Below are 10,186 nucleotides of genomic sequence, written 5' to 3' on the forward strand. Positions count from 1 at the left end.
ATCTTAAACATAAAACTAGTGAAAATCACCAGTAAACTCACTGAACACTCCTTTCTCTGTGCTGTGTCATTACAGAGGCATGTACTCATTTGTACGTGTACTGAGTAATTGTTGTTCTAATTAACTATGATGCAATATAGTGTATCTATGTCCTCAATGAGCATAGTTGTATTGCTATTCTCGACTCTCTCTACCCTCGGCCTTCTGCTCTCATGTCCTTTCTGCTAGCCTCGCCCCTTTGTTTTGTTCTCATCTCGAACGAGAACAGGCCGCTTGCGTTTGAACAGGTAGCTAGAAGACGACTGAATACTTCCAAAGGATAATGTTTCAATCGAACCGGTAAGTAAATCATTAGGTATCTACTAACGGCCAGAAGGGGTCGTCCAAAATATGTAATTAGCAAGTAGTTAGGTTTACATAACCGCTAATTTAGCTGGCTAGCTGCTCTTCAGACTAGCTGTTTTGTTTTAGCTTGGTAGCTAGCTAGCTAATTGCTCCTGTAAACAATGTTTAAGCTGTAGTCAAACTGAGTCGATATTCGAATAAAATGATTGTTTTCTGACTCGTAGTTACAGGCATATCGATTGTAGTTATATGAAATCATCAACGAGTTACTGTTGTATTAGCCATGTTAGCTAACGTTAGCTGCTTCTTCTTCTTTAGGATTTGGTTGGCGCATCGCATCCAACTTTTAGGTGCGTACAGCGCCACCTACTGTACTGATGTGAGGCCATTCGGTCAACGTACATTTAATTGGTATGGTAATACAAAATTGAGGAAAAGGAAAATTGCCCTGCCAACTATTAGCCCTCTATTAAAAAACACCACCCCATTCCACTATTTAACACCACCTCTTCTATTAACACCACCTCTTATATTCTACTCCAGACCGAAGGGTCTGAGAGGACAAAACACTACCACTCAACACCCCCCTGCAACTGTTTTGCAGTAAATCCTTGCAATCCCAAGTACTTCTCAGCAACTGCCACCACAACCTCTATTTTCTGTGACTTCTGATCCACCGTAGTAGCTGTTGGATCCTTCCAAATAAAAACAAATATGGGTCGCTGCAGCCCAATATGGCGACCGGAGTATGGGAGAGTGGGTGTGTCGGAAGGAGTGGCTGTATAAAAAGCGAATCAGCTAATTGGGCAGATTTGTTGCCATTCAAGAGCGTTTTGGGTGGCACAGCGAATCGATAAGGCGGCGACCAGTGTTGTATCGGCCTGCCTGCCAACTTGAAGTTTTTCCTACTGGGTATCACGGTCGTGTCGCCGGCGGCAGCTAAAGTGGCCATGTTTTTCTCTCACAAGATTTTATCTCAAGTAGAATAGCAGCCTACACAAGAAATAACTAATACTGATAACCATCTAGATGCCACCTTGATACATAGCCTACATGCAGTCTGCTACTCAATGGGGAGGGAATGAACGGAAACACCGGGACACAGTGCCCTTCGCTACCGCTTGACAAGCACGACTGTCCAGCACCGGCCTGGGAAGTAGCTACCTAGTAGCCAGTCACAGTAAGCACACGCATACAACTCATGAAGCAACATTTGAATCAAAAATAAACAATCAGTTTTCTAACTGAAAATGTATAATTTTTTGTGTAAAACTAACAGTGAAATACGACTGACTCATCCTCTGGCTTCAGAACAGAAGTCCAAACTCTCGTGGTATGGTAGCTCAATGTACGGTTGTTGCGTTTTAAGAAACGGAAGGGGGAACAACACAACTTATAGCAGAGTGCTTTTGACACACCCACCCATTACATTTTTACAATTTAGTCATTTAGCAGACGCTCTTATCCAGAGCGACTTACAGTAGTGAATTCATACATTTTTTTTTATTTTCTTTTAGTACTGGACCCCCGTCGGAATCAAACCCACAACCCTGGCGTTGCAAACACCATGCTTTACCAACTGAGCCACATGACACACCCACTAATTTCCTTTCAACACACCCACCCCTTTTGACACGCCCACTACTTTCCTTTCAACACACCCACCCCTTTCGACACACCCACTACTTTCCTTTCGACACACCCACCCCTTTCCTTTAAACTGATGGGCGATTCACGACATACAGTACCAGTCAAGAGTTTGGACACACCTACTCATTCCAGGGTTTTCCTTTATTTTGACTACATTGTAGAATAATAGTGAAGACATCAAAACTAGGAAATAACACATATGGTATCATGTAGGAAACAAAAAAAGTGTTAAACAAATCAAAATATATTTTATATTTGAGATTCTTCAAAGTAGCCACTTAACATTCTCTCAACCAGCTTCATGAGGAATGCTTTTCCAACAGTCTTAGAAGTTCCCACATATGCTGAGCACTTGTTGGATGCTTTTCCTTCACTCTGTGGTCCAACTCATCCCAAACCATCTCAATTGGGTTGAGGTCAGGTGATAGTTTGTAAACAAAATAAATGTAAACAACACTATATAGTCTCAAAATATAGTTAAAACTGTAATTTAGATTTCATGGATGGTCAGTCCTTGCATCTATAGCTCTGTCAATGAATTTGAGAGTGGTTAGATTTCTCCTGCCCCATCCCTCTGCTTTTTATCAAAACAGGGTCAGGGATGACGCTTTGTTATTGTTTTAACTGCTGATCGGTGCTTTAAGTAAAAAATGTAAGGTTGAGAATCTAATGTAGAAAATGGTTTGATTTGACAGACTCTGCAAAAATAGAATGCCGCTACACATCTAGATTAGATGGTAAAAACTGGGTTTTTCTCTCACACCATGTTCTCCTACGTCCACAGGTGACCTCACAAGGAGATTCCACAGGTGACCTCACAAGGAGATTCCACAGGTGACCTCACAAGGAGATTCCACAGGTGACCTCACAAGGAGATTCCACTGCTCTGGTGACAGGAAGAAGATCTGGTGTTATGACAACTCCAGATATGAGTTCTCAATTTTTTTCTTAAAACTGCATAGTTGGTTAAGGGCTTGTAAGTAAGCATTTCACTGTAAGGTTTACACATATATTTGGCGCATGTGAAAAATAACATTTGATTTGGCACAGGAGAGAGACACCTCACACTTGTTGCAGCTCCATTCAATAACCAGTTGTTATTGCTACTTTTACCAAGAAACATTCAAACTCTGCTGGGACAAAATGAATCGAAAGGAGGGAGTGTTGATGGATGAAATTGAAAAGAGTTTATGGAATTTGACTGAGGACAATTTACGCTCCCTTTGTGAACATCATGGACATGATGGATCTGAAGTTAAAGCAATGGATCACCGCTCTTTGCGGCGTAAAATCATGGAGGAAATGTGGGACAATACGGATTCAATGAAATCAGAGGAGCAGGGAATATCTTGGTTAGTCCAACTGAAAGACGACATCAGAAAGATACAGGAGGATTCTAGTGGTGCACCGTCGAGTCCCCTCCAGGCTGAGGATGCTGTAGACGGTGATGAAGAGTGGAGCGGAGAGGGAAGGGCTGGGTTACCTAGCAACGGGTTGGAGGCAGAGTCCATGAGTCCCAGACAATCCAACGACGCTGCAGACTGCGACGTGGAGGACACGGATTGGTTACCTAGCAACAGACTGGAGGCGGGGTTATCTCCAGAAAGGCACACACTAGAGCAAAGAGTGAGAGGCGTGAGTATTTATTTTCCCAGTTGGAAAGGGAGTATTTATTTTCCCAGTTGGAAAGGGAGTATTTATTTTCCCAGTTGGAAAGGGAGTATTTATTTTCACAGCCGTAAAGGGAGTGTTTATTTTCCCAGTCGGAAAGGGAGTGTTTATTTTTTTTTCCCAGTAAGCTAGGGAGTGTTAATTTATTTATTGTCCCAGTCGGAAAGGGAGTATTTATTTTCCCAGTCAAAGTGTTTCTCAACAGTCCTTCATTGATTCCTCAACTTCCTTCTATAAAAGACATTGGAGGAGAATATCTGAGGTTCCTCCTCTTGACCTTTCTCCTTTTTGAGAAGGAGGTTACATAATCGTGGATGAGGGGAATTTAAAGACTTCAAAATTAATTGACAGGTAGAAGAGCATTTCCCACCCTGATTAATTCCATCTATATTTTGTGATTTACAGGACACGTCTCTCCCGCCCCGCTCCACTCTCCCAAAGACCCTGAGTCGTGCCTCTCCCGGAAGCGCCTTAATTTGGGGTCTGAAGAGGGTGTCTGTGCAGCTGATGGACTGCAGGAAAACACCAGAGCAGAAAACCCACTCCTATGCTCAAGGCGGGAAGAGTCTTGCCACAAAAGACATTCTGGAGCGACATCTGCTAACTCACAGAGAGAAACAGAAAAATATATGCGCTGAATGTGGGGAAGTATTCAGTACATTTTCCAGCCTTACCAGGCATCTGAAAACTCATACTGGAGAGACATGTCATGTTTCTGAAACCACATGCTCTGAATGCGGAAAGACATTCAGTACACATTCCAGTCTTAGGAGACATCTGCTAACTCACACTGAAGAGAAACCGTATGTTTGCCCTCGTTGTGGGAAGAGTTTCAATGATCCAGGAAACTTGAAGAAACACATCTTTAGAACTCACTCAGGAGAACATTTTGAAGAGGAACCTTCTGAAAACAATGTTGGTTCCTCAGAACATGATGGGGCTGTGAAGAAACAAGTCCTTCATCCATGTGCTCACTGTGGTAAGAAGTTGTCAACCAAAACAAGACTAAAGATTCACCTGAACACCCACACTGGAGAGAAACCTCATGTCTGCCCCGAATGCAGGAAGAGCTTTGCTTTCCGTCCCTCCTTGACCAAACATCAGAAACTTTGTCATTCAGAGCACGGAGGAGTGAAACGGCACGAATGTTCAGTCTGTGGGAAAGTCTTTAATCAACCAGGAGCCTTGAGGTCCCATCAAAGAACCCACACTGGAGAGAAACCCCACCTCTGCTCCGACTGTGGAAAGAGTTTCTGTTTTCGTTCGTCTCTGAGAAGACATCAGGTACTCCACGCAGGAGACAGTGCGAAGCCCCACGTGTGCTCTGTCTGTGGGAAAGGCTTCAGAGATTCTGGATACTTAAAAAAACACCAATCTATCCATTCAGGAGAGAAACCTCACCTCTGCTCCAATTGTGGAAAAACTTTCACATCCTTCCTTAGCTTAACAAATCATTCCAAATCACATCGGCTAGATGGAAACCAATTCCAATGCTCTGAATGTAAGCGCCATTTCCCAACAAAGGAACGGCTGTCAAGCCACCAGAGGACGCATACTGGTGAAAAACCTTTCTGCTGCTCCCAATGCCACAAGCGCTTCTCTCATTCAAATAGTTATCAAAGGCACCTTCGTATGCACTCCGGTGAGAAACCCTTTGTGTGTCCTCTCTGTGGGAAGCGATTTAACGACTCTTCAAACCTTAGAACACATGTTAGAAGACATAAAGGAGAAAAGGTAGGAAAGACACAGGTCTCTGAGCCATGCCCTCACTGTGGAAAGAGGCTGGCTTCTAAGGCAGGGTTAGAGACTCACCTGCGAATCCACACTGGAGAGAAACCTCACCTCTGCGCCAACTGCGGCAAGCGCTTTACCTTCCTCTCCGCCTTGAGAAGACATCAGAAAACGCAGCACAGAGAGCAAGTAGCAAAGCCGCACATCTGTTCTGTCTGTGGGAAAGGCTTCGTGGAGTCTGGAGCGCTGAAGAAACATGTGGTGACCCACGAGGAGAAACAGCACCTTTGCTCCGATTGCGGGAAGAGTTTCAGGGTGCTTCAGGCCTTGTCGATTCATCAGAGAACCAAGCATCAGAAAACAAATGAGCAAGTAAGAGAGAACAATTCGTACCTCTGCCTTACTTGCGGCCAGGAATTCAATTCAAAGCATAGATTGGTAATCCACGAGAGAAAGCACACAGGAGAGAAACCTTACCAATGCTCCCAGTGTGGTAGGTGCTTCGCTGATAAGACTAATATGAGGCGTCACCAGACGGTGCACACAGGAGAGAAACCATTCCAATGCTCCGTCTGCGACATGAAGTTCTCTCAAGTCGCCTCTTTAATACGGCACCGGCTAATACACTCGGGTCAGAAACCGCACCACTGCACTTACTGTGACAAGAGTTTCTCTCAGTCGAACACGCTAAAAACGCACATACTAACCCACACGGGAGAGAAACCGTACCAGTGCCCCGACTGTGGGAAGGGTTTCACTGAAAAGAAAGCCATTAAGAAACACCAACGCGACACACACGGGACAGGAGCACACAGCAACGCACTGCTTTCTCATAGAGATTGAGTCAAGACCGGAGTCCTCGAGCAAAGCCCTACCGATGTCCTGACTGAAGAAAATGTTTCTCAGAGAAAAGAGCTCTTGTGAAAAACCAGAAGGCACACCGGAGAGACAGCGCCCCCTATTGTTTCATTTTGAACTGAAGGTTTTGAGAATGTTTTAAAATAAACATGTGCTTTTTAAAATAATGTTTTTTTTCTCCACTTGGCCCAAATTGTGAGTCTGCTTTGGATGCAGTCATGAATTTGTGCTCAGAACATTTTCTGGTCTTGAATGTGATGTTTATTTTTGTATGTTTAGCTGTATAGATTAATCCTCTGGAAGCTAAAGTGGTTTCAAGTGGATAGAAACATGGATTTACATGGATTTATATATTGATATTTCAATAATACTATTGCATTCAACAGCTGGTTTTGGCAAATTGCTCAATCATAAACATAAACATTCTAAACGAACTAGTCAAATCACCAGCAAACTGAACACTCCTTTCTGAGCTGTATCATCATGACATGGGCTATTACCCAACGTGGGTAAAACAGGTCATTTCATTCATGTGTACGTGTATTAACTCAACAATCATCCTACTGAGTAATGTTTCTTTTTATTTAGTGATAAAGTCTATCCATGTCCTCAATGAGGATATCTTCATTAGTTTTCTCATCTCTCTCTTACCTCTTTACATGTGATAGGAAAGCATCCAACAGGAAGATGTGATTACTGCCGGGAAACAGAGACAGTGGAGCATGTGCTGATACAGTGTGGTCAGTAGGAGAGAGACTGATACAGTGTGGTCAGTAGGAGAGAGACTGATACAGTGGGGTCAGTAGGAGAGAGACTGATACAGTGTGGTCAGTAGGAGAGAGACTGATACAGTGGGGTCAGTAGGAGAGAGACTGATACAGTGTGGTCAGAAGGAGAGAGACTGATACAGTGGGGTCAGTAGGAGAGAGACTGATACAGTGTGGTCAGTAGGAGAGAGACTGATACAGTGTGGTCAGTAGGAGAGAGACTGATACAGTGGGGTCAGTAGGAGAGAGACTGATACAGTGGGGTCAGTATGAGAGAGACTGATACAGTGGGGTCAGTATGAGAGAGACTGATACAGTGTGGTCAGTAGGAGAGAGACTGATACAGTGTGGTCAGTAGGAGAGAGAAGGAGAGAGACTGATACAGTGTGGTCAGTAGGAGAGAGACTGATACAGTGTGGTCAGTAGGAGAGAGACTGATACAGTGGGGTCAGTAGGAGAGAGACTGATACAGTGTGGTCAGTAGGAGAGAGACTGATACAGTGTGGTCAGTATGAGAGAGACTGATACAGTGTGGTCAGTATGAGAGAGACTGATACAGTGTGGTCAGTATGAGAGAGACTGATACAGTGGGGTCAGAAGGAGAGAGACTGATACAGTGTGGTCAGTATGAGAGAGACTGATACAGTGTGGTCAGTATGAGAGAGACTGATACAGTGGGGTCAGAAGGAGAGAGACTGATACAGTGGGGTCAGTATGAGAGAGACTGATACAGTGTGGTCAGTAGGAGAGGGAAGGAGAGAGACTGATACACTGTGGTCAGTAGGAGAGGGAAGGAGAGAGACTGATACAGTGTGGTCAGTAGGAGAGAGACTGATACAGAGTGGTCAGTAGGAGAGAGACTGATACAGTGTGGTCAGTATGAGAGAGACTGATACAGTGTGGTCAGTAGGAGAGAAACTGATACAGTGTGGTCAGTATGAGAGAGACTGATACAGTGGGGTCAGAAGGAGAGAGACTGATACAGTGTGGTCAGTAGGAGAGGGAAGGAGAGAGACTGATACACTGTGGTCAGTAGGAGAGGGAAGGAGAGAGACTGATACACTGTGGTCAGTAGGAGAGGGAAGGAGAGAGACTGATACACTGTGGTCAGTAGGAGAGGGAAGGAGAGAGACTGATACAGTGTGGTCAGTAGGAGAGAGACTGATACAGAGTGGTCAGTAGGAGAGAGACTGATACAGTGTGGTCAGTATGAGAGAGACTGATACAGTGTGGTCAGTAGGAGAGGGAAGGAGAGAGACTGATACAGTGTGGTCAGTATGAGAGAGACTGATACAGTGTGGTCTGTAGGAGAGAGAAGGAGAGAGACTGATACAGTGTGGTCAGTATGAGAGAGACTGATACAGTGTGGTCAGTAGGAGAGAGACTGATACAGTGTGGTCAGTATGAGAGAGACTGATACAGTGTGGTCAGTAGGAGAGAGACTGATACAGTGTGGTCAGTAGGAGAGAGACTGATACAGTGGGGTCAGTAGGAGAGAGACTGATACAGTGTGGTCAGTATGAGAGAGACTGATACAGTGTGGTCAGTATGAGAGAGACTGATACAGTGTGGTCAGTAGGAGAGGGAAGGAGAGAGACTGATACAGTGTGGTCAGTATGAGAGAGACTGATACAGTGTGGTCTGTAGGAGAGAGAAGGAGAGAGACTGATACAGTGTGGTCTGTAGGAGAGAGAAGGAGAGAGACTGATACAGTGTGGTCTGTAGGAGAGAGACTGATACAGTGTGGTCAGTATGAGAGAGACTGATACAGTGGGGTCAGAAGGAGAGAGACTGATACAGTGTGGTCAGTAGGAGAGGGAAGGAGAGAGACTGATACACTGTGGTCAGTAGGAGAGGGAAGGAGAGAGACTGATACACTGTGGTCAGTAGGAGAGGGAAGGAGAGAGACTGATACACTGTGGTCAGTAGGAGAGGGAAGGAGAGAGACTGATACAGTGTGGTCAGTAGGAGAGAGACTGATACAGAGTGGTCAGTAGGAGAGAGACTGATACAGTGTGGTCAGTATGAGAGAGACTGATACAGTGTGGTCAGTAGGAGAGGGAAGGAGAGAGACTGATACAGTGTGGTCAGTATGAGAGAGACTGATACAGTGTGGTCTGTAGGAGAGAGAAGGAGAGAGACTGATACAGTGTGGTCAGTATGAGAGAGACTGATACAGTGTGGTCAGTAGGAGAGAGACTGATACAGTGGGGTCAGTAGGAGAGAGGAGAGAGACTGATACAGTGTGGTCAGTATGAGAGAGACTGATACAGTGTGGTCAGTAGGAGAGAGACTGATACAGTGTGGTCAGTAGGAGAGAGACTGATACAGTGTGGTCAGTATGAGAGAGACTGATACAGTGTGGTCAGTAGGAGAGGGAAGGAGAGAGACTGATACACTGTGGTCAGTAGGAGAGGGAAGGAGAGAGACTGATACAGTGTGGTCAGTAGGAGAGAGACTGATACAGAGTGGTCAGTAGGAGAGAGACTGATACAGTGTGGTCAGTATGAGAGAGACTGATACAGTGTGGTCAGTAGGAGAGGGAAGGAGAGAGACTGATACAGTGTGGTCAGTAGGAGAGAGACTGATACAGTGTGGTCAGTATGAGAGAGACTGATACAGTGTGGTCAGTAGGAGAGAGACTGATACAGTGTGGTCAGTAGGAGAGAGACTGATACAGTGGGGTCAGTAGGAGAGAGACTGATACAGTGTGGTCAGTATGAGAGAGACTGATACAGTGTGGTCAGTATGAGAGAGACTGATACAGTGTGGTCAGTAGGAGAGGGAAGGAGAGAGACTGATACAGTGTGGTCAGTATGAGAGAGACTGATACAGTGTGGTCTGTAGGAGAGAGAAGGAGAGAGACTGATACAGTGTGGTCTGTAGGAGAGAGAAGGAGAGAGACTGATACAGTGTGGTCTGTAGGAGAGAAACTGATACAGTGTGGTCAGTATGAGAGAGACTGATACAGTGGGGTCAGAAGGAGAGAGACTGATACAGTGTGGTCAGTAGGAGAGGGAAGGAGAGAGACTGATACACTGTGGTCAGTAGGAGAGGGAAGGAGAGAGACTGATACACTGTGGTCAGTAGGAGAGGGAAGGAGAGAGACTGATACACTGTGGTCAGTAGGAGAGGGAAGGAGAGAGACTGATACAGTGTGGTCA

The 10,186-nt window shown here is 45.1% G+C and overlaps 1 non-coding gene across 1 annotated transcript; it reads left to right on the forward strand.

Moving 5' to 3' along the window:
* Positions 1-57: 57 nt before the first annotated feature.
* LOC106593608 (uncharacterized) lies at positions 58-6,883 on the forward strand. Its single transcript, XR_014382154.1, has 4 exons — positions 58-339; positions 664-695; positions 2,780-3,630; positions 4,072-6,883. It is a non-coding gene; the product is annotated as an uncharacterized LOC106593608 (transcript).
* Positions 6,884-10,186: the final 3,303 nt, after the last annotated feature.

This window comes from Salmo salar, chromosome 02 (assembly GCF_965601325.2).
Source record: "Salmo salar chromosome 02, fSalSal1, whole genome shotgun sequence".
NCBI lineage: Eukaryota > Metazoa > Chordata > Actinopteri > Salmoniformes > Salmonidae > Salmo > Salmo salar.